The sequence below is a fragment of the Chelonia mydas genome, chromosome 28 (assembly GCF_015237465.2).
Source record: "Chelonia mydas isolate rCheMyd1 chromosome 28, rCheMyd1.pri.v2, whole genome shotgun sequence".
In the NCBI taxonomy this organism is placed as follows: Eukaryota; Metazoa; Chordata; order Testudines; family Cheloniidae; genus Chelonia; species Chelonia mydas.
Window position 1 is genome coordinate 5,092,249 of NC_051268.2, and position 23,991 is coordinate 5,116,239.

The following is a 23,991-nucleotide window of genomic DNA, read 5'->3' on the forward strand; positions in this document are numbered from 1 at the left end:
TGGCTTTTCTGCCGGTGACAGAGGGCGGGTTGGGCATGGTGGGCTTTAAAGCCTTTTACAGCTCCACTTTTCTCGATTTTCAATTTTCACTGGGAGGCTGAGCTGGAGGGCATGTCAGGCCAGAGGGGAATGGCGGGGCAACCACGGAGAATGCAACCGACTCTTTGGATCTGGCTGTATTTTTTTGAGCCCACTGGGTGCAGCAATGGGTTTGGGTTGGCCAATGGTGGCGGAAGGGATAGGAGATTAGGCAGGCCCCTCACTCCCTCTAGTGTTCATCCACTCCACTTTATGTCCTACAGGCTTTTCATTGGGTGGCTAGGTGGAAGGTGCTCACAGGATGGTTTAAGCTGCAGTAGTGGCCGCCACCGGGGCGAGGTCTGGGTTGACCTGGTGGCCGGACGGAAATTAAGCCCGGGCCCGGGGGAGGGCGACCCTCGGCGGAGGAGGGTCCGCCCTTCACAGCAGCAGTGGCCACAGCAGTGAGCCCTCCCTTTGTCCCTGTCCACACAGAGGTTATTGTACCACAGGGTGATGGAGGCCAATTTTAGGAAGTTTCCACTGAAGGTGAGCAACTGCTCCCGTCAGTAAGTTCTGGGGACTTTAAAGTATCTGCAGATGGCATGGGTGTCTTTTAAGTACTGAGACGTGCGATGGCACATCTTTCATGGGTAACTGTATGTACATGCAAACATGCATGGGCAAAGCAAAGGTTGTCCATGGGCACTGTCAGGCTCCAGCACAACTTCATAGAATCATAGAAGATTAGGGTTGGAAGAGACCCCAGGAGGTCATCTAGTCCAACCCCCTGCTCAAAGCAGGACCAATCCCCAACTAAATCATCCCAGCCAGGGCTTTGTCAAGCTTTATCTTATAAACCTCTAAGGATTGAGATTCCACCACCAACCTAGGTAACCCATTCCAGTGCTTCACCACCCTCCTAGTGAAAGAGTGTTTCCTAATATCCAACCTAGACCTCCCCCATGGCAACTTAAGACCATTGATCCTTGTTCTGTCATTTGCCACCAGTAAGAATATCCAAGCTCCATCCTCTTTGGAACCCCCTTTCAGATAGTTGAAGGCTGCTAGCAAATCCCTCCTCTCTTCTGCAGACTAAACAAGCCAAGTACCCTCAGCCTATCCTTGTAAGTCATGTGCTCCAGCCCCCTGATCATTTTCGTTGCACTCCGCTGGACTCTCTCCAATTTGTCCACATCCTTTCTGTAGTGCGGGGGCCAAAACTAGATGCAATACTCCAGATGTGGCCTCACCAGTGTTGAATAATCACTTCCCTCTATCTGCTGGCAGTGCTCCTACTAATACAGCCCAATATGCCGTTGCCCTTCTTGGTAACAAGGGCACTCTGCTGACTCATATCCAGCTTCTCATCCACTGTAATCCCCAGATCCTTTTCTGCAGAACTGCTGCTGAGCCAGTCGGTCCCCAGCCTGTAGTGGTGGATGAGATTCTTCCGTCCTAAATGCAGGACTCTGCACTTGTCCTTCTTGAACCTCATAAGATTTCTATTGGTCCAATCATCCCATTTGTCTAGGTCAATCTGGACCCTATCTCTCCCCTCCATCATATCTCTCCCCCCATCTTAATGTCATCTGCAAGCTTGCTGTGGGTGAAATCCATCCCTTCATCCAGATCATTAATAAACTTGTTGAACAGGACTGATCCCTGGGACACTCCACTAGATACCGGCTGCCAGCTAGACATCAAGCCATTGACTACCCGTTGAGCCCGACAATCTAGCCAACTTTCTATCCACCTTATAGTCCATTCATCCAGCCCATACTTCTTTAGCTTGCTGGCAAGAATACTGTGGGAGACCGTGTCAAAAGCTTTGCTAAAGTCAAGGAACATGTCCACTGCTTTCCCTTCATTCACAGAACCAGCTATCTCAGGCTGAAGAGCATCCTTGTTTGGGGATCCAGCAGGACAGGGGAAGGCAGCAGGTGATTCTAATTTCTTAGGGATATTTTGCACGCGCGTGTGCACGCGTGTGCAGAGGAGGAACATGCTATATGCCCAGAGGCCTTTATTCCTCCAGCCTGTGAGGACGGAGGATGTCACGAAGTTGCCCCTTCAATCCCACACACAAAAAGGCCCTTCTTAGGAAAGGAAAAATCCCGAAGAGAAAAAGTAACATCGAAGAGACAGATATCTAAGACCTTTGTGAATAGTTTATCACCTGACCAGGGACTTGAACCCTGGACCGTCAGATTAAAAGTCTGATGCTCTACCAACTGAGCTAGCCAGGCTCACACATGAAAAAGAAAGCAAGTTGGTGCAGAGGAGAAACTGATCAAGAAAAAAAGAGTAGGAAACAATAGGGGAAACCTGCTGCTCTTGCTTTCTCTCCCCAGCCCTAGCCTGGCCTGGTATTAGTGCTGGTTAAGAAGAGGGGAAAGTATCTGTATCTACCAGCCTTTTACAGCTGTAGAAGAATCAGGCACAATGCAGAGGTACCCATCTGCAAGTGCCAAATGGCTGGACTGGCTAACGCAACCTGTAAAAGTCCATGGTACATCCTCATTATTTCAAAGGGATAATGATAGGAAGGATCACAATTGGCTAAGTAGTTACATACAAAGATCATTGGCTATTCATGCTTAGTGTCACTGTGGACTGAGCTTTCTTCTTCTCTGTCTCCCTCCTACAACATCAGAAGCACCTTGAGCAGGGATGTGGTTCCTTCAGATGCCCACTTACATTTCAGGCCGCTAGGAAGGTGTTTGGAGACTGTGTGAAAAATCAAAGCTCTGTCCAGTGACTAATAGCAAACTGTGGGCATGTTCCCACTGTGCACCTTAAATCCCAGGATTTAGACCTTTTTATACAAATAGACCCTTGCAAATAATTTAATGTTTTGCTTGCTAACTAGCCAAACCAAAATTATAACAATATTTCAGGTTGACCCAAGATGAACTTTTTAGAGAAAGTTGCCTGAAAAAGGCTAGTATGAATGACAAGGTAGCACTTTGCTAGCAGCCTAGTGGTTAGAATTCAACATTCTCACTGTTGTGCCCTGGGTTCAATTCCTGGTCAGTAAAAGGAACGTTTCATCAACGTGAACCAAACTTTCCTAGAGCCTCAGAGCAGAAGTTAGACATGTTCCCACTGTGGACCATTTGTACAAACAGAACTGAGCAAGTAAAACAAATGATTTGCAATTAGGTTCTTGGTTTGGCTAGATAATTATAATAATTCAGGTAGACTCCAGATGAATTTTTTTCGGTTTTCTTGTTGAAACAAAACAAAATAATTTTTGGTCAAACGAAAATATATCAGTACATAAAATATTCATCCAGAAAACCTTTCATCCAGGTAAGTTTATTATCTTTTAGTGCTTTTAGTGCTAGTTCTTGAGTTGAAACGATCCCACAACTACACACACACACTGCTGGGGGTTGAAAGAATTTCACTTTTCAGATGTGCGATTTGAACCCAGGGCTCCATCCAGAGACCAGAACACCCAAGGGAGGAGAAAATTAAGTTTGATGTTTGGTGACTTAAACCATTCAGACACCACAAAAGTGTGCTTTTAACACTCCTTGTTTTCTTTAGAGATATGAGCTGTTGGGGGAGGCCAACATGCCATATTTCTTTCAAATTCTAGGGCCCTTCTACACACAGTTCATTTTTATACACCATTACCCGGAGTGAAATTTGCAGGTTTCCTAGAGTTCCTTGCTCGAGGTTTTGTAGTCTCTCACGGCTGAGTTATTATGTGAAGAAAGGATGTACACCAGGACTGAGGCAGAATCCAGACATCCAGCTTTATGAGAAGGTAATGGTGAATGTCCGACTCCTGCACTGTGAACCACATAGTCAAGCACCCATGATCTGTACCACCTTTTTTTTCAAAATAGCTCAGCACTCAAGAGTGTTGAAAATCTGGCTCTAGAGGTGGGGGGCCAGTGCAGATCTCCTGAAAATTCTGGCTGATACGTCTGGAAGTTCCAAGAACCCTCAGAACTTTGAGCATTTGCTAGAGGCTGATGAGAAAACCTTCCTTCTGTTGAACTCGGGAGAAATTTTCTCCCTTAGTTACAATCACAATGTTGTACTGTGCTCGCAGATTTAGGTTTCAACTTAATTAACGTTTGTTTTCTATGCAAGGTGAAACACACCTCTGGGGGCATTTGGACAGAGGGCTAGAAATAGAACTGCCACAAACAGACAATTAAGAGGTTAACGAGCCTTCTCTCCAGATGATTAATTCCAAAGACTTGTCTATAGACCTGGATGAAAGGTTTTCTGGATGAATATTTATGTACTGATATATTTTCATTTGGCCAAAAATGATTTTGTTTTGTTTCAACAAGAAAACTGAAAAAAAATTCATCTGGAGTCTACCTGAATTATTATAATTATCTAGCCAAGCCAATAACCTAATAGCAAGTAAAACAAATGATTTGCACAGTTCTGTTTGTACAAACGGTCCACAGTGGGAACATGTCTAACTTCTGCTCTGAGGCTCTAGGAAAGTTTGGTTCACGTTGATGAAACGTTCCTTTTACTGACCAGGAATTGAACCCAGGGCACAACAGTGAGAATGTTGAATGCTAACCACTAGACTGCTAGCAAAGTGCTACCTTGTCATTCATACTAGCCTTTTTCAGGCAACTTTCTCTAAAAAGTTCATCTTGGGTCAACCTGAAATATTGTTATAATTTTGCTTTGGCTAGTTAGCAAGCAAAACATTAAATTATTTGCAAGGGTCTATTTGTATAAAAAGGACTAAATCCTGGGATTTAAGGTGCACAGTGGGAACATGCCCACAGTTTGCTATTAGTCACTGGACAGAGCTTTGATTTTCAGTCTCCAAATACCTTCCTAGCGGCCTGAAATGTAAGTGGGCATCTGAAGGAACCACATCCCTGCTCAAGGTGCTTCTGATGTTGTAGGAGGGAGACAGAGAAGAAGAAAGCTCAGTCCACAGTGACACTAAGCATGAATAGCCAATGATCTTGTATGTAACTACTTAGTCAATTGTGATCCTTCCTATCGTTATCCCTTTGAAATAATGAGGATGTACCATGGACTTTTACAGGTTGCGTTAGCCAATCCAGCCATTTGGCACTTGCAGATGGGTACCTCTGTATTGTGCCTGATTCTTCTACAGCTGTAAAAGGCTGGTAGATACAGATACTTTCCCCTCTTCTTAACCAGCACTAATACCAGGCCAGGCTAGGGCTGGGGAGAGAAAGCAAGAGCAGCAGGTTTCCCCTATTGTTTCCTACTCTTTTTTTTTTCTTGATCAGTTTCTCCTCTGCACCAACTTGCTTTCTTTTTCATGTGTGAGCCTGGCTAGCTCAGTTGGTAGAGCATCAGACTTTTAATCTGACGGTCCAGGGTTCAAGTCCCTGGTCAGGTGATAAACTATTCACAAAGGTCTTAGATATCTGTCTCTTCGATGTTACTTTTTCTCTTCGGGATTTTTCCTTTCCTAAGAAGGGCCTTTTTGTGTGTGGGATTGAAGGGGCAACTTCGTGACATCCTCTGTCCCCACAGGCTGGAGGAATAAAGGCCTCTGGGCATATAGCATGTTCCTCCTCTGCACACGTGTGCGCAAAATATCCCTAAGAAATTAGAATCACCTGCTGCCTTCCCCTGTCCTGCTGGATCCCCAAACAAGGATGCTCTTCAGCCCGAACCCATGTCCTCTCTATTCCCAGTGTCCCTCAATCCCAATCCCCTCTCCTATGCACGTTGCTCCTCACTCTGAACCAGAGCCTACTCTTCTTCATCCTTCTCCTCTGTGACAACCCACAACCCCCTCCTATTTCCAGTGCTCCTCAATCCCAACCCACAGCTCCCTCCTTGCCTCCAGCAGCAGGTGCTCCAAACCCCCTCATGAAACCTTGCAAGAAAAACTTCCTGTGTGACTCTGCATGTGGATTTTACAGTATGTTGGAAATTTCTATATTAAATATGTCAGCAGGGTCTGAATGAGCTCTCTCCCCTGACATCTAATGATGAGCTGTGGAAGAGGACTTCTGGAGCTGATCTCATTTGCATGGGCTCAGCCCTGTGTCTAGGTGCTTAGCATGATGGGATTGCTTGCTGAAATGATCACTTTGGGCTGGTGTTGTATTCCCAGTCTCCTTGTTATTGGGGCAGGAGTAATAAAGGGTGGTTATCCTTGTTGTGTGAATTGAGGGGAGCAGAACTGTGCTTGGCCGACCCCAGTTGTGGGACTCACCCTCAACTGAATAGCACTTGCTAGGCAGGAGACATGGGTTCCAAAGCTAAATGGGTTGAGGAATGGGGAGGCCGGGGCCATGGCCACGGCCACTAAAATATAGGTGTTAGATCAACTTTAGGACGGGGTGGTTCTGGAGGGATAAGTCTGTCTCTAGACAGCATAGTGAGTATGATGCCTTCTTATTTTCCCCCCTTTTCCACCCAGGATGGGAGGTGAACTCTACAGATGCACCTCTGGGCTTGCACAGACTAAGGACAACAACTGTGAGTGGGGTGCAGAGAGGGGACGGCTCATGTTAAAGGAGTTTTGGTTACTGGATTTAAGAACCTGAGGGAAAAGAACATTGCCCAGCTTATTTGGGGGTGGGTCTTTTGCTCAGGGTTTATGTTTATGTGTTGGGGCTCCTGACATGACTTCTACTAACCCTGGGCTTACATTGCAATGTATACATACCTTTAGAGTGCATCTATAATGTGATAAAAACCCTGCGGCCTGGCTGGCCTGGATCGTCTGTCTTGGGTTCCTGGGGCTCAGGTTGTGGGGCTAAAAACTGCAGTGTAGACATTTGGGCTCAGACACCCTCACACCTCGTGGGGTCTCAGAGGCTAGGCTCAAGCCCAAACATCTACACTGTAATTTTATAAACCTGCAGCACAAGCCTGAATCAGCAGATCCAGGGTTTGAGAATAGTGACTTGGGTGTGTTAATAGCCTAGCATTGTGTCTACACTGTTATGTCCACACTGCAATGAAACACCCAGGGCTGTCCTATGCCAGCCTAGGCTCCCAGGGCTTGGGCTGTGGGGTGGTAAATTTGCAGTGTAGACATCTCGGCACAGGCTCAGTACAGGGCTCTGGGAGCCCACAAGGTTGGGAGGGAGTTTCGCAAGCAAAAAAGGTAAAATGGCCGTGGAGTATTACCCTGGACTCAATGGCAGTTCTTCATTGGTCTGTCTGCTTTGGGGCAGGGACAAAAGCACATTCTGCTGCATTTGTTTGTGCAAAGGTTGATTTATGATTGTCATTCTCAGACACGGTGCATGAAGCAGGACTCCACAATGAGCCGCCCACAGATTCTGGCAGCCACAATAAGCCATTTGGTAAGAGAGCTCAGAGAGAGAGGGTTGTCCACGAGGGGCTTGGGAACGCTGACCTATCAGCTCTTAACTCCCAAACTTTCAGTAACTCTGTCAGTGCCTGTGAGTGTAATTTAGACCATTAGAACAAGCCATTCTGGAGTAAACCAAAGGTCCATCTAGCTCTGTATCTTGTTTTCTGACAGTAGCCAATGCCAGGTGCCCCAAAAGCCACTCAACAAGGTACCACTGGGAGTTGAACCTATGATCTACTGGTTATGAAACAGGTGTTTTATCCAGCTAAGCCACAGGGCCTGCCTGTGGTTAAGGTATCATGTCTGCCCACAACTGACTCCCTGCCAGACCCCACCTGGGCCTGACAAGTTTTGCCTGTGTTTGGATTCGGCAAAGCAGAGGAGCAGGTGAAGGAAGGACGTTTTCCTTGCAAGCTGTGTGTGTGTGAATCTTTGGCCAGGTCTGCACTACAAAGTTATTTCAGCATCATTATATTGTTCGGGCGTGTGAAAAACACACTAGGCTCCCTCAGTTGCCAGCTTTTGGCTGGTGTACAGACTGCACTGCCCTGTCGGGTGACACAACTACCCTGTTTTGGCGACAAAATAAAACCACCCCGACGAGGCCTAGAGCTTTTTGCAGCTAATTTAAAGCGACAAAGTGTCAGGTGGTAGAATCTCCTTCCTTAGAGGTTTTTAAGGTCAGGCTTGACAAAGCCCTGGCTGGGATGATTTAGTTGGGGATTGGTCCTGCTTTGAGAAGGGGGTTGGACTAGATGACCTCCTGAGGTCCCTTCCAACCCTGATATTCTATGATTCTACGTAAACGCTGCTGGTCATTATATCCCCATAACTGGCCTCCACCACTATCCCACAATGCCCGCCATGAACTCGCCTGCCCTGCCTTCCTCCTACAGAGGCTGGGCCCCTCCCCTTTCATGGCTCTAGGAAGTTCCTACGGCAGCCAGGAGCAAATCTCTACTGTGGGGTGCTGCTCCCCTGCACCGCAAACACAGAGCGGGGTGATGGAAGCTTCCTTACAGTAGGGTGGCCACCGGTGTCTGAACTGTGGAACCCCACTACACCCCTTTCCCCAAGACCCCTCACTCACTCTGCCCCTTCTCCCTGAGGCCCTGGCCCACCCCCCAAGGCCAAACCCACACAACACTTCTTGCCCCCCCTCCATTGTTCATCCTCACAGCTGTCAAAAAGAGCTGGGGTCCTGGCCCTCTACACCCCCCCTGTTCCGGCACCCCTGATGCAGAGCCAGGCAGGCAGCTGTGTGTGTGTGTGTGTGTGTGTGTGTGTATATGTGAGAGCGACTGCGGTGCTGAGCCCGTGAGAGAAGGGGGGGCTGATGTCGGGGGTGTCCCCCTCCCTCTGCCTCAGGACTGGTTGCTTCCAGCAGTTGTCTGAAGTTCGAGGCAGCATGCCGACACACTCACTCTTCCCCAACACACACACGGTCTCTCCTCACACACAAGCTCTCTGCCCCACCATGCACACTGCACTTGAAGAGCAGCTGGCTAGCTAGGAGGATGCCCCTAGAACAATGGGATAGAGAAACCTGCACCATGTGATGCTGTACCGACCCATAAGGCATTGCAAACCCTTCCCAAAGCACCCTGCGGCCAGTTGCACCGTGGGATAGCTACCCACAATGCACTGCTCTCTGTGGCGATCCAAGAGCTGCTCGCGTGGATGCGCTCTGGTAACACGAGCAGCGTGGTGTGGACGTGCAACAGTGGTTTAATTAAAATGCTTTAACTAAAGCGGAATAATGCTGTAGTGTAGACATAGCCTGAGCGTGAGACAAGACCTACCTGTCACTAAGGATGCTCAGGCACGAAACTAAAGAACCACAAGTTCCTCCATAGTTGGCAGGATTTGAACCTGTGCAGGGCGACCCCAACAGATTTCTAGTCCATCACCTTAACCACTCGGCCACAACTACTTGACTGACACAGATTTCTCATGACACTCTACTTCTGTTCTCACTGAGTGATCATTTCCAATTGTTTGCTCTCTTCATATATCAAATATTGATGTGAAATACACTCAGATTTTACCTCATATCAATAGCGGATATAAAATCCCTCTGATCTTCAACTTTCCTCTCTATACATATTTAATATACATCAAAGCCAGAGACCTCTGCCTGGGGGATCAGTGGTTCCCCGCTGGTAACAGGAGAGTTGGCTGGACCCTTTTCTTTTTTCCAGCTGGCACCAGATGAGGAGATCACTCTGAGTGCAGCGTGGGTCCAGAAGTATCCCAAACCCCATGACAAATGGTCTCCGTGGGGGTTGCTTCCTGTTGTGCTAAGATGTAGCCACCTCTGGGGTGGATCCCTGGTGGCTATTATTTGCTAGCGACAGGACATGGAAATTTCTTACCTATTTTGGCCCTCCATGCCTTCCATTACCCTGTTAAAGAAGCATCCCCAGGGCTCCCTCTGCCCGTCTGAATGGCCAGCAGGGGGTGGTGTGGTAACTTTCTATCCACTTATCGGATACTGTGAGGTAACACTGTTGCGGGGGCTGGGAGGGGGGTCCTGTGTGGGGAGATTGAGCTGGAGCTGAAGGGGCATTGTGGTAGGGGAGGCTTCTGGGTGGCTGGGCAGGGGGTACCCTGGTCAGGTTGGTGGGTTCTGGAGGTTTGGGGTTTCGGGGTGTGGTTCTGATGTGCCCAGCCCTGAGGCTATGGGTCTTGGAGGTGGGTATCACTGGGGGCCTGTTGGCTGCAGAAGAGCGGGGGTGGGCATATCATGGGGAGGTGGGGAAGGGGATTAGAGGGTGTCTGGTGCTATGCCAGGGGCTCCGTCATGGCCAATGCACAGAACTGGGGGAAGTCCCCTGTGCTAGGTCAGGAGATGCCAGGCAAGCAGAGTGAGGGGTCCTGGTGTAAAGCATCAGGGGGTCCCAGGCAAACTGCTGGAGGACAGGTGCAGGTCCTAGGCAGGCAGTGGGGGAATCCCAGGCAGGTAGTGAGGGTCTGAATTCCCAGTGGGGGCGTGGTCCCCTGGGGGGGGGGGGTCTCTGGCTGCTGGGGGCTCTTGGTGGGGGGAACTCTTTGGGATTCCCAGCCTGGCAGTTATGGTCTGGTGGGGGTTCCATGGTCAGTGGGGCTCTGAGGGGTATCTGGGGTCCCTGGCTAGGGACTCTGGGGACTGGGTCCCTGGTAATATTTGTCAGGACCCTGGCTGGAGGGTCTGGGTTCTGGGTACTGGGGGGTGTCTGAGGGCTCTGGGGGATGCTCCTGGCCTTGCTCTTTCTCCCTGATCAGCTTGTGCCAGAATCCTGGGGCATTCCCCAACCATGCCCAGTCACCGTGATAACCTTCTGTCCACTAATCAAACACTGAGAGCGTGAAATCTCAAATTTTGCTTTTCTCCTCTCTTGAAAACTGCAGGAACTTTTGGGTCCATTGGGAAAATTCATGCCCCCGGTCCTTGTCCTAGATCCGGGGGGTGAGGGAGGTGGGAAGGGGGTTAGCACTGCCACACAATGATCTCTTCCACAGCATTCTGGACTCATTCTTTCAGAAATCTGGTTTCATTAAGACCATTGTTAATCCAGAGTCACTGCATGGAAAGGCAAGGAGTGACTCCAGATGGACAGTGGGGCAAATGAGATTAGCAAGTCTCCCTGTGAGGACATGCTCTCATTCGCTGCTCTCCCCAGAGAGCTAAAGGAGGGAATGCTGCTCAAATGCTCTGTCCCTCTCTGCTCAGGATATTGGGGTTCAGCTTCCTGGGTCAGACACTGCAGCCTCCATTGTGATCTGGGAGACCAGTTTGAGCAGCTGCTGCTCCCCCCGTGGGGCTTCTGTGCTGGGAAGTGACCTTAATTAAAGCTACTTCTCTGCTGGGACTTTCTCCAGCTGGTACTAACCCCATGCGGTATCCCTGGGCCCTGCGAATACTAAATTCTCAGCCACAGACTCCAGGTAACTGAAGGAAACCAAGGGAAAATGCTGGAGTCTGGCATTAAAATGACTCTACACAAACAGCCCCCCCATCCCCCCATTTCTCCTCCCATTAGCAATTGCAGGGGCAAATCCAGCCATGGGGGAGCAAACAGCCCAGGAATGGGACTTTCCTACCAGATGGGCAGGGAGAGGGGACAGAGAAAAGAAGATAGGGGACAGAGAGGCTGAAAGGGGCCGTGAGAGACAAGAGTTTCAAGAGAGATTTCCAGATCTCTGATCTGCCCAGACAGATGCATTACTGCACCCTGGGTAGAGTCACTTTCCTGTGGAAAGATGAGGATCAGACAGAGGAAAACCCAGTTCCTGACTCCATATCCCTCCTGCTGGGGTGTGGCTGCCATGGGGTCAGTGTCAGAGGGAGCCCTCGAAAGTGACTCCTTTGGATCTGCTTTTTTCTAGCATTGTGTTCAGAGACTTTGTTACAGGATGGAGGGAGGGAGGGAGAAGGGAGGTTAAAAATGTCTCCGTGGGCTTAGCCTGGCAGGAGGGTCCAGGTCTGCACTGTAAGAAAGAGATCAAGCATTTTTCCAGCATGGCAGAATCTAGGATGTCTGTCTGCAGGGAAAGGGCCTGGGGGAATCATGATGTGGAGGTTTCAGAAGAGCCTTTAGTTAATTTCACAACTGCCCTTCTCACCCGGCCAGGCTGCAGAATGACATCCATGTTTTGCTCCAGCTCATCCCAGCCTCCCATGGGAGAGGGGAGAGAAATGGCTGCAGAGGAGCCAGGCCATGTAGGGATTATCGGGGGGTTGCTGGTGGGCTCCTGCAGGAGTAAGAGGGACAGCAAATACCCCGGAGATGGGAAGGTTTGCACCGTCTGGTTTGGAGGTTGGAGCGGAGCAGGAAATTCCCAGGGTGGAGAAAGGGAGAAGGACGGGGGTGGCAAAGCTGCTGGGAGTTGTTTAATAAGTGGCCTAGATTCTAGGAACAGACCCATGAGGTTCGGAGGTGGAAATGCCCTCATTTGTGAAACAGAAAATAACCCACCTACATGGAGCTGGGAAAACTCACCAGACTCATAGCGTTGGAGCCTGACCCGACTAACCAGTGGCTGCTGAGACATATGTTGGGGGCACCCACCAGTCAGACTTAGGGGAGATACCCCTCCCTCATATCCAGCTCCTCACAATGAGGAGGGTGTTGGGCTTCCTACCAGGCAGCTCTCTCTGGACCCTGCTAAGGGCTCCATCTCCTGTATCAGTCTGTGGTTAGTAGGTGTGTGATGGATCAGCTGGGAGAGAGGAGGGGCTCTCCCTTCGTCCCCTCACCCTGGTGTTTCCTGGATGCTCTGGGCGTTGTGGGGGGTTGGAACTCTTTTGACAGCGAGCCTCCCGGAGCTCCCATTTGATTGGCTCCTCTCCCCCACGAATAGTGGGGCTGTGAGTGGGGCAGCAGGTCCTGAGTGTTGGACTCTTGCTCTTTCAGGGGCCGGTGACCTTCGAGGAGGTGGCTGTGTAGAAGAGTGGGCTCTGCTGGACCCCACTCAGAGAGCCCTCTGCAGAGACGTCATGCAGGAGAACTATGAGAATGTGACCTCGCTGGGTAAGGATTCCTGTCCCCTCGGTTCTTGGAAGGGGAAATGAAGAGATGAGGTTCACCCCACCCCCACAATGCCACCTCTGCTCTGTCCTGTTCCAGCATCACCCCAACATGCCAGTGACACACACACGACCAGAGACCCTCCCCTGCTGCAGAACACTTTGGGAACAGAGCCCAGGAGCAGCATCACACGGTGTCTAAGATCTCCTGGTAGCACGAGTAAAACTGGGGGTTAGGTCCGGCATAACTAACAGAAGCTTCCTACCCCTGGCCTTCTCTCAAACCCTGAGCCTACTCCACCCAGACCAGAATGTGCTTGGGGTGGAACAAGCAGGCTGCTGGAGTCAGGGCTGCTGGTCCAGGGTTACTGATCACAGAGACACTTAGTGCGTCCTTGAACGCTGGTGGGGGGTATCCAGAGAGGGGAGCTCCAGCAGCAGAACATTGAATCTCACCCAGGATTACAGATGACACAACTCCTCACTGCTCTGGATTGTACCCCAGCGTGTGAAAATGGCCTAGGTTGGTAGTGAAACTTCTTGAGACATGGAGAGTCTTGCCCCACCATCGCCATGTGTAGCAGTCACAATCTCTCTTCTCATTGCAAAAGTCACATGACCCTGATTCTTATTTTCACATTCTGATTTTCCAGACTAATTAGAGTCTATAGCTTCTAATTTCCCAGTGTTGTCTACACCTGGGGATTTTCCTACTCCCTCCCATTGCACTGGACTCCTTAGATTCCCTAGTACATAAGAACGGTCAGACTGAGTCAGACGAAGGTCCAGCTAGCCCAGTGTCCTGTCTTCTGACAGTGGCCAGCGCCAGGTGCCCCAGAGGGAATGAACAGAACAGGGTATCATCAAGTGATTCATCTCCTGTCGCCCATTCCCAGCTTATGGCAAACAGGTTAGGGACACCATCCCTATCTGTCCTGGCTAATAGCCATTGATGTACCTGTCCTCCATGAATTTATCATGTTCTGTTTTTGAACCCTGTTCTAGTCTTGGCCTTCACAACGTCCTTTGGCAAAGAGTCCTACAGGTTGACCGTGGGTTGTGTGAAGAAATACTTCCCTTTGTTGTTCTAAACCTGCTTCCTATTAATTTCATTGGGTGATTCCTAGTCCTTGTGTTATGAGAAGGAGTAAATAACACTTCCTTATTTACTTTCTCCACACCCGTCATGATTTGATAGACCTCTCTCATATCCCCCCTTCATCTCTCTTCCAAGCTGAAAAGTCCTTGTCTTTTTCATCTCTCCTCATACATAAGCTGTTCCACACCCCTAATCATTTTTTTTTAACCCTTTTCTGAACCTTTTCCAATTCCAATAGATCTTTTTTGAGATGGGGTGACCACATCTGCACACAGTATTCAAGATGTGGGCGTACCATGGATTTATATAGAGGCAATATGATATCTTCTGTCTTATTATCTATCCCTTTCTGTTTGCTTTTTGATTGCCATAGCACATTGCGTGGATGTTTTCAGAGAACTCTCCACAGTGGCGCCAAGATCCCTCTCTTGAGTGGAAACAGCTAATTTAGACACCGTCATTTTATATGTATAGTTGAGATTATGTTTTCCAATGGGCTGCAATATGTGCTATCCTGACATCTAGGACTGCTGAGATCCTGCATTCAGTAATATCCCTGCCCTTCCTGTTCCCTTTCTCCACTGAACCCCACCAGCCCATGCTTACTGTTCCCAGCTTCCCCAGGACTCTCTCATTGTCTCTGGACCTCTCTGTCAGCAAGAAGCAGTGCCAGGGAGACTTGTCCTCTCTCTGGAGTCTTCGATTTCTGGGACATGGATTTACGTTCTCTGTGTTTTAGGAGACTTTTTGAAATTGAGTGTCTGTGACATTAACCACTGTACAATTTGGACTTTTGAACAGCTGTTTCCCCTCAGTTCCCCAAGCTGGGGTGCCTTTTACACTGCTTTACTGTGAGAACAGCCACTCCTGGGCAGTTAACACACAGTCTCCAGCATGTAACTCGCTCCCAGGTACACAGTATTGAGTGCTGCTAGTCAGCCACTCACAAATTACAGTGCACCACAGGAGAACCCCAGAAAATTCTCTGGTCCCAGACTTTCCTCCAGAAATGTTCATCTTGCACTGTCCAGCACACTACTGAACAATGCCAGCTCATATGAAGTCTGTCATTTCGTCAGTGGAAAATGACATGCACCAGCCTTGTTATCCCAAATGGAGTTTCCAACACACTTTAATCCAAACACACTGGTTAGATAAAACAATAAAACAAGATTAACTACCAAAAAAAAAAAAAATTTTAAGTGACTACAGGTAATGAGGCATAAAAGTCAGAATTGTTTACAAAAGAAATGCAAGATAAAACACAAACTAATGTCTAACTTACCAAGCTAAAACGGATTCAAAGCAAGTATTTCTCTCACCATATGCTGAGACAGGCTGACTTTCCTTTCAGCCAGGACTCCCCCAACCCGCCCCTGCCCCCCAAGTTCAGTTCTCCAGGAGTTGTCATGAGCAGAGGGAAAGGGGGGAGAGAGAGTCTCAAGCATTTTCCTCCCCTCTTTTTATAATTCAGTCCTTTGTACTTGTCATAAATATAAAGGGAAGTGTAAACACCTTTAAAATCCCTCCTCGCCAGAGGAAAAATCTTTTCACCTGTAAAGGGTTAAGAAGCTAGGATAACCTCCCTGGCACCTGACCAAAATGACCAATGAGGAGACAAGATACTTTCAAAACCTGGGAGGAGGGAGAGAAACAAAGGGTCTGGGTCTGTCTATATGCTGCTTTTGCCAGGGACAGAACAGGAATGGAGTCTTAGAACTTAGTAAGTAATCTAGCTAGGTATGTGTTAGATTATGATTTCTTGAAATGGCTGAGAAAATAGCTGTGCTGAATAGAATGAATATTCCTGTCTGTGTGTCTTTTTGTCACTTAAGGTTTTGCCTAGAGGGATTCTCTATGTTTTGAATCTAATTACCCTGTAAGGTATTCACCATCCTGATTTTACAGAGGTGATTCCTTTACTTCTATTAAAAGTCTTCTTGTAAGAAAACTGAATGCTTTTTCATTGTTCTCAGATCCAAGGGTTTGGGTCTGTGGTCACCTATGCAAATTGGTGAGGATTTTTACCAAACCTTCCCCAGGAAGTGGGGTGCAAGGGTTGGGAGGATTTTTTGGGGAAAGAAGTGTCCAAACTACGTTTCCCAGTAAACCCAGTTAAAGTTTGGTGGTGGCTGTGGAAATTCAAAGGGCAAAAGGTAAAATTAATTTGTATCTTGGGGAAGTTTTAACCTAAGCTGGTAAAAGTAAGCTTAGGAGGTTTTCATGCAGGTCCCCACATCTGTACTCTAGAGTTCAGAGTGGGGAAGGAACCTTGACAGTACTACAAAGAACTTCAGTTCTCAGTTGAGTCATGGTGACAGGCTGTCTGTTGTAGGTATGAGCTTCAAGTGGTCCCTGTAATGGACTGTAAATGTTTTCTTCACATCTTCTCCCCTCCCCCGCCCCCGCCCCGCCGGCCGGAGAATGGCTATTTGACCAGCTGTTTGCCTTGCTGTCTCTGAAAAACTGGTCTGTGGGTGTTCCCCAGAATTGTAACTTTTTCAGTAATATCACATAGTAAAACCTCAAACTTTACATCCAGTGTTGTTACACATATTTTAACAGGAGGAGGTATCATTTGAAATCGCATAATTCAACAGATTATGTGATTTCAAATGATACCTCACAAGCCAGACTATGTACAAAATTGGTCATAATTTTCTAGAAGAGTGAACATAGGGGTACAGATGGACACAGTGTCTGTCTGTGTATTTCAATCCCTCATAAGCAGAGCGTTCGGCATCTTCAAGGACATGGGGAGATGGTCCTGGGAATTCACTGGTTCACTAAGTGTGACACTGTATGGAATTGTGAGACACTTTGTTTTTATTTTATTATTAATACCAATGTGATAAATCGAAATGAATCATGCTAGATATTCCATGTAAGGTGTCAGTGAAAATGTCATGATTTGCCAAGTATGATAATTTTGTTTCTGTTTGTATCACCTTTGTATTGTGAGTTATAGATATGTAGGGTATATCTGTATTTCCAGACTTGTGCAGTGTTTCTGGATGACACACCCAGACATATTGGCCTCAGCACAGCCTAGCCTGTTTGATCCAGAGTCATCAGCTGTACAATGAGCCCATGGAAATGACCAAGGGGATATACCTATTGAGTCACCAAGACATAGAATCATAGAATATCAGGGTTGGAAGGGACCTCAGGAGGTCATCTAGGCCAACCCCCAGCTCAAAGCAGGACCAATCCCCAATCAAATCATCCCAGCCAGGGCTTTGTCAAGCCTGACCTTAAAAACTTCTAAGGAAGGAGATTCTACCACCTCCCTAGATAACGCATTCCAGTGTTTCACCACCCTCCTAGTGAAAAAGTTTTTCCTAATATCCAACCTAAACCTCCCCCACTGCAACTTGAGACCATTACTCCTTGTCCTGTCCTCTTCTACCACTGAGAATAGTCTAGAACCATCCTCTCTGGAACTACCTCTCAGGTAGTTGAAAGCAGCTATCAAATCCCCCCTCATTCTTCTCTTCTGCAGACTAAACAATCCCAGTTCCCTCAGCCTCTCCTCATAAGTCATGTGTTCCAGACCCCTAATCATTTTTGTTGCCCTTCGCTGGACTCTCTCCAATTTATCCACATCCTTCTTGTAGTGTGGGGCCCAAAACTGGACACAGTATTCCAGATGAGGCCTCACCAATGTCGAATAGAGGGGAACGATCACGTCCCTCGATCTGCTCGCTATGCCCCTACTTATACATCCCAAAATGTCATTGGCCTTCTTGGCAACAAGGGCACACTGCTGACTCATGTCCAGCTTCTCGTCCACTGTAACCCCTAGGTCCTTTTCCGCAGAACTGCTGCCTAGCCATTCTGTCCCTAGTCTGTAGCTGTGCATTGGGTTCTTCCGTCCTAAGTGCAGGACCCTGCACTTATCCTTATTGAACCTCATCAGGTTTCTTTTGGCCCAATCCTCCAATTTGTCTAGGTCCCTCTGTATCCTATCCCTACCCTCCAGCGTATCTACCACTCCTCCCAGTTTAGTATCATCCGCAAATTTGCTGAGAGTGCAATCCACACCATCCTCCAGATCATTTATGAAGATATTGAACAAAACCGGCCCCAGGACCGACCCCTGGGGCACTCCACTTGACACCGACTGCCAACTAGACATGGAGCCATTGATCACTACCCGTTGAGCCCGACAATCTAGCCAACTTTCTACCCACCTTATAGTGCATTCATCCAGCCCATACTTCTTTAACTTGCTGGCAAGAATACTGTGGGAGACCGTGTCAAAAGCTTTGCTAAAGTCAAGAAACAATACATCCACTGCTTTCCCTTCATCCACAGAACCAGTTATTTCATCATAGAAGGCGATTAGATTAGTCAGGCATGACCTACCCTTGGTGAATCCATGCTGACTGTTCCTGATCACTTTTCCTCCGCTTCAGGATTGATTCCTTGAGGACCTGCTCCATGATTTTTCCGGGGACTGAGGTGAGGCTGACTGGCCTGTAGTTCCCAGGATCCTCCTTCTTCCCTTTTTTAAAGGGGTGCGCCTGTGTACTGAGAACTCCAAGGCTTTTTCATGCCATGTGCTGTGAAGCTTGTGTTTGGGACACAGGAAGTACAAGCCACATGGCAAAAGGAATATAAAGGGCAGCTGAATCAACTCCATTTTGTCTTCAATCCCTCTTCCTACCCCTGAGCAACTTCTCTACAAACTGAAGCCTTGAAGAAAAGACTGAATGACCCATCCATCATGTGGATGTGGATGTGGATGTGGATGTGTTCCAGGTGAGAACTGATATACAGATTTTGGAATGGATCTGACTGCTTTCCCAGTTAACATCTGTCTTTGTTAGATGCTAAAGGATTGGCTGCCAGTGTGGTATTTTGGGTAAGATTCAAACCTATATTGACCTGGTAATGTGGCTGACCCTTTGGGGTCAGAAAAATATTTTGTTTGTGAGCAGAGTTTTTAAATAACCTCTCACTGTACTGGACGTAGGTGCTGATTGGGAGTCAGAGAACTGGAATGCAATAAAGGGGGCTGTGTGATTTCTTTTTTCAGCTTCTCGATAACCAGTGTGGGGGATCAGAAGCACAGTTTGTGACTGGTCAGTGAGTTTAACTTCAGTGTTAACCACCAGTTTTGGGAGCATCTGCTCTCCCTTTTTCAGTGAGGCATTTTCAGTGAGGACTGCCCCAGGCACACCAGGTCACACTAAGCACTGGAGTTAAATTAATAGAATGTTTTTTATGACCAAGTCTTATGAAATCAACTGAACTCCTTTGTTTTCTTTCATCTGAGCAGGGTTTCCAGTTTCCCAACCTGCCATGGAACAAGGGGAAGAGCCATAGGTCCCAGATCTCCAGGGTTCAGAGGGAAGAGAGATCCTGAGAACTCCTTGCACAGGTGAGGAAACATTAAACCAACTCAGAATCTGTAAGTGCCTCAAGGAAACATCTGGGATGCCCTACAAAGCCCTTGGGAGCTCTCTTGGTTGATTATTGTCCCTAGCAGGGGTTGTATCCTCAGGGTAAATATAGCTCATGGCTTCCTGTAGATCCTAGCAAACACCAGGCCGTAGCTTCCTCCCTTCCCCCTGCAAATTTGGATGGGATGTGAAGGACGAATTGATCCCCCTCCTCTCTCCTATTTGGGGGAAGATTTTGGGGGAGTTCAGTCCCTGAATTTTATTTGACCTCTCTCTCTATTTGACCACTTGTTTTGGTTTGGCCTTCCCCTTTCCATCCCTGTTTGGGGTTTCTGGCTCTATCGCAGCGGGTGATACAATGGTATGTGAGAAAGAGGAGCAGAATTCTCAGCAGGAAGATGCTGGGAATGTGGATAAGCACAGAGATTTATCAGAAAGGAATGTGTCCAGGAGTCATGGGCAGGGAAAATCCTCTGAGATTCAGCACAGACCAGAGAGAGAGGAGGGAAACCAGCCAGGGGAGAAAGTGGGTCAATTTATTTCCTGTCAGGGAACTCGGAAGGGCATCAAGGAAACTGCAACCCAGCAGGAAATCCTCAGGGGAAAGAGGAAAAAATACATGCACTGAGTGCGGAAAAACTTCAGTCGCAGCTCAGACCTTTCTCCGCATCAGAGAATCCACACAGCGGAGAGGCCCTATGAATGCAGTGAGTGTGGGAAAAGCTTCACTCACAGATCAAGCGTTTTCCTCCATCAGAAAATCCACACAGGGGAGAGGCCCTATGGATGCAGAGAGCGTGGTGAAAATTTTCCTGATTCCCACATAGTAACTTTTAAAGCTGTTCAAACTGTTTGCAGCAGTGTTATCCCTCAGCTTGTCCAGATGAGTGGCCCATTTGTAACCCAGGCCCTACAGAAGATTGCTCCCAGCTAATTTTATGGTATGGGGAATGCTCCCCTTCATGATGCAGATATTGAGGAAATAAAGGTGGGATTTTTGCTGAATTTATCCTTAGTAGGTGCTAAAAATGTGTATAAAATGAAATCAGTGTGGGAAATGTAATAGCTGCAGAAAAATAGCTCTTTTTGAATAGAAACTCCAGCTCTGGTAATTAACGGAGATTCTGATCCAGCCCTGTATCCAGTCCCTTGCTTGAAACTGTGCCACCGAACTAAAGAAAAGCTGGGCATGGTTTGGGAAGCCATTCCTGACTAATACTGCTGAGATTTTGAGTGGTTTTGTAAAGGATTCTACTTCAGAGAAGTGTAAATTTACCCTCATCAAGGCCAAGGCTTTGGAAAGAACTGGGGTTGAAAGAGTCCACACCAGTTCTTGGTTTCCACCCCAGTAAAGGAAGCTCTAGTGACCAATGACCCCAGGAAATTTGTTTGTACGACTCCACTTACTAGTGCAGTGTCACTGATTACAGTTCCAAAGGATGCCAGGGTTAGATTGAAAACAATCATCCTTCACCGTTTGGATGCAAAGAGAGAGTGCTTCATAGGACATTCCTTCCCATGGATCCCAAACTGGCTGCCTGAGTGCGTAACAAGGACTTTCAGGCTGTAGAAATGATGGTAACCAATGAGGCAACGAATGTGTCAGGCTCCAATTTCAGACTTCTGGATACTCGCATGCTGATTCTCTGGGTTTGTGTCTGACGCGATGGCTACACAATAAAGCTGACGTTGGCGCAGCTGCACCGATTTGTAGCTGCGCTGGTGTAGCACTGTTATTACACATGCTCTCTGCCAAGGAGAGAGATCTCTCCCGTCGGACTTTTAGTCCAGGCCCCGCAAGCGGCGGTGGCTACGTTGGCAGGAGAAGCGCTCCCGCTGACGTAGCGCTATCTACACAGGGGGCTAGGGCTGTGTAACTACGCTGCTCAGCGGTGGATTTTTCACACCTCTGAGCAATATAGTTATACCAACAAATGTCTTTAGTGTAGACCAGACAGTTTTCTCCTGTATTTTATGCATTTACCTCACTTCTCCTCTACCTCCTCCTACTTTGAAAGATTAAAAAGTGTGAAAATAAAAGAGGTATTTTTCCTCATGATGCAAACATTCCCACCTAGGAGACCCCTTCCACCAACACACATGGCAGAAGATCTTGAGATATATGAACTCACAGAAGTGGCTGGGACCTACATTGGGACAAACCAGAACTTCAGTCATGGTTCAGTTGTTGGCAATGGGGATAAAAGAAAACTAACATATATGGCAAGAATTTGTGGTCTTTGAATATGTTGTTGTTACCAATGAAAATGAAATTATAGGTGAAGTTATTGGTTAAAGAGTACGAGATTCATTGTGCGATAATCTGCATTATTTTGGAAAACTGAAAGTTGTTGTCTTTTTTGTTTTGTCAAACAGTAAATGATGGCTGATCTTGAAAAGTTACTTTGATTTAATTTACCTCCTGTAGTGTAAGGAGTTATGGTAGAAAACCTCACTCCAAAGGTTAGGGTGGGAGAATGTGTGTGAGAAAGAGTGTATACGAGAATATTGGCCCGATATAGATTTTAATTTTCTGTATTTCAAATGACACTTAATTTTATTAATTTCAAAGTCAATTTCTATTAAAAGGAAACTACTCATGGAGACAAGTTGCATAAATTTTTATCCACTTAGACTGTAAGGGTCACTGACTTCCCCACTTCTCTAATTTGCAAAGGAAAGGCATGACATCTGTCATAGGATGTGTCCAGCTGGTAGGAAACCTGCAATCGTCAACCGTCCATATCAAGGAAAAGGCTGAAGTCCATTGCCTTTCATATCAAAAAGCCATCTAAAGGCTGGTCTACGCTGAAAAGTTATGTTGACATAGCCACATCTCTCAGCGTAGACAGTGTTAGGTTGTCAGAAGAATACTTCCAGTGTTTGAAGTGTAGACAGAGCCTTAGACAGATTGATCCCCTATGGGAAGCAAGTCATGACATCAATTCCGATCTTGACCCCTCTCCCTGTATGTGAGAAAGGTACTAGCATGGAGGGCTGGGCCAGCTGTCCGATCGCCTGGTTCCTCAGCTGTAGCTACAACTCTTAGAACCCATCCATCCAAAGACTGAGAGAAATGGAGAGTTCCAACCATTGCCATTTTAGGCCTTGGCTACACTTGCAAGTTATACCACAATAAAGCCACCCTGACTCCCCGTCCACACTGGCAAGGCACGTAGAGCCCTCTGACTCCCTGGCTGGAGCGCTGCTGGTACTCCACTGTGTCTGATGCATATTGGGTGAGACATTCCAGCATCAGGGTGAACGAGGTGTTGCATTACTGCGCTCTGACTGACCTCCGGAAACGTCCCATAATCCCCTTAAGTCAAGTGGCCACTCTTCTTGTTGTTGTGAAATTGGCTGCAGGAATGCGGGAATGCCATTGCAAAGCTCCACTTCTGATAGCCAGCCGCTTTGAGTGGGGGGGCGGGGGGTCTGAACTTACAAGACAGCATGCTGACACACTCTCAGCACCCCAAAAACCCATTTTCTCCCCCCCACATACACACAACACCCTCCCTGTCACACTCCAGCCCCCCCCCCCCCCCCCCCCCGGCCCACACATTTGAAAAGCATGCTGCGGCCACTTGAACACTGGGATAGCTGCCCATAATGCACCATTCCCAATGCCACTGCAAGTGTGGCCAAGCCAGTGCGCTGACAGCTGTCAGTGTGGACAGACTGCACTGCTTTCCCTACTGCGCTCTCCGAAGGCTGGTTGAACTCAAAGAACTCTACATCTGCAAGTGTAGCCAAGCCCTCAGTATCTTATTGTTCCTTTCTCTGTTTTTTTCTGCTGGCTTTTCTATTATAACAGGATGTGTCTGCATAGCTCAGTGCATGTGTGACAAAAGCTTATTCGTGCCAATTGGGTCACTATCATTCACAAGCAACTCCTGTCTCAGAACTGACAAACTCACCACACCTAATGCACTGATTTTATGATTTATCCAGGAAGCATAGCAGTGAGATCTCTACTGAAAGCTTGTAAATTATTCTTACTTCTAATCACTGCAAGAGGTGTGTATGAGTCATATTCAAGGAGTAATGTAAGTGCACGGAAAATTATGCCTATATGGTATTGTCATGAAAAGGAGTCACCCCAATCATAGGTCTTGGTGAGGCCGGCCCTTTCAAGTGGGAGTGAATTGTCACCCTAACCTTGCTAACCAGTTATTGCTCAATTGTCAAACCTTTGCAAGAACCCAGAAAAGCCAACTGAAGACTATCAAAGACAAACTATAGACATCAAAACCCTGTGGAAATAAAAAGGACAATATGACAATGAGGAGATCATCCTTTCTGTGAATAAAGACAAAAGACTTAATCAGTTTATAACAGGGTGGAGAAAAACACTCTGGGTTTATTCACCAAGGAAAGCCCTAATGACCAGTGGTTCTGCATGAAAGGCAGGGCCATGGCTCCTAGGGACTAGCAATCACTGCAATAGACTGAAGTGTGAGGTGAGAATCTACTTAGATAGGAAAGGTAACTATTAAAAAGTGTAGGTTGAATTTTGTGATTTTGTTTTGTTGGTAACGGTTGGTTTCCATCACTCACATTTGTTTCTATTTAAATCTCTATCCCTTGTTGAATAAATTTCCACTTGTTCGATAACTGTACTCAAGTGCTGTGTGTGTGATATGGT

The 23,991-nt window shown here is 47.4% G+C and overlaps 3 protein-coding genes and 3 non-coding genes across 27 annotated transcripts in view; 2 read left to right on the forward strand and 4 right to left on the reverse strand.

The window, feature by feature from the left end:
• LOC102943236 (zinc finger protein 883) overlaps window positions 1–23,991 on the forward strand; it is a 2,438,435-nt gene that overhangs the window by 1,662,797 nt on the left and 751,647 nt on the right. The window lies entirely within an intron of this gene.
• LOC114020163 (zinc finger protein 501) overlaps window positions 1–23,991 on the reverse strand; it is a 1,907,800-nt gene that overhangs the window by 1,628,798 nt on the left and 255,011 nt on the right. The gene's annotated exons all lie outside the window — the stretch shown is intronic.
• The window catches only part of LOC119564595 (zinc finger protein 883), a 1,467,279-nt gene that overhangs the window by 780,597 nt on the left and 662,691 nt on the right, over window positions 1–23,991 (reverse strand). The window lies entirely within an intron of this gene.
• Window positions 2,195–2,267, reverse strand: TRNAK-UUU. Its single transcript has one exon. It is a non-coding gene; the product is annotated as a tRNA-Lys (tRNA).
• Window positions 5,314–5,386, forward strand: TRNAK-UUU. Its single transcript has one exon. It is a non-coding gene; the product is annotated as a tRNA-Lys (tRNA).
• On the reverse strand, window positions 9,179–9,260 carry TRNAS-AGA. The gene has a single exon. It is a non-coding gene; the product is annotated as a tRNA-Ser (tRNA).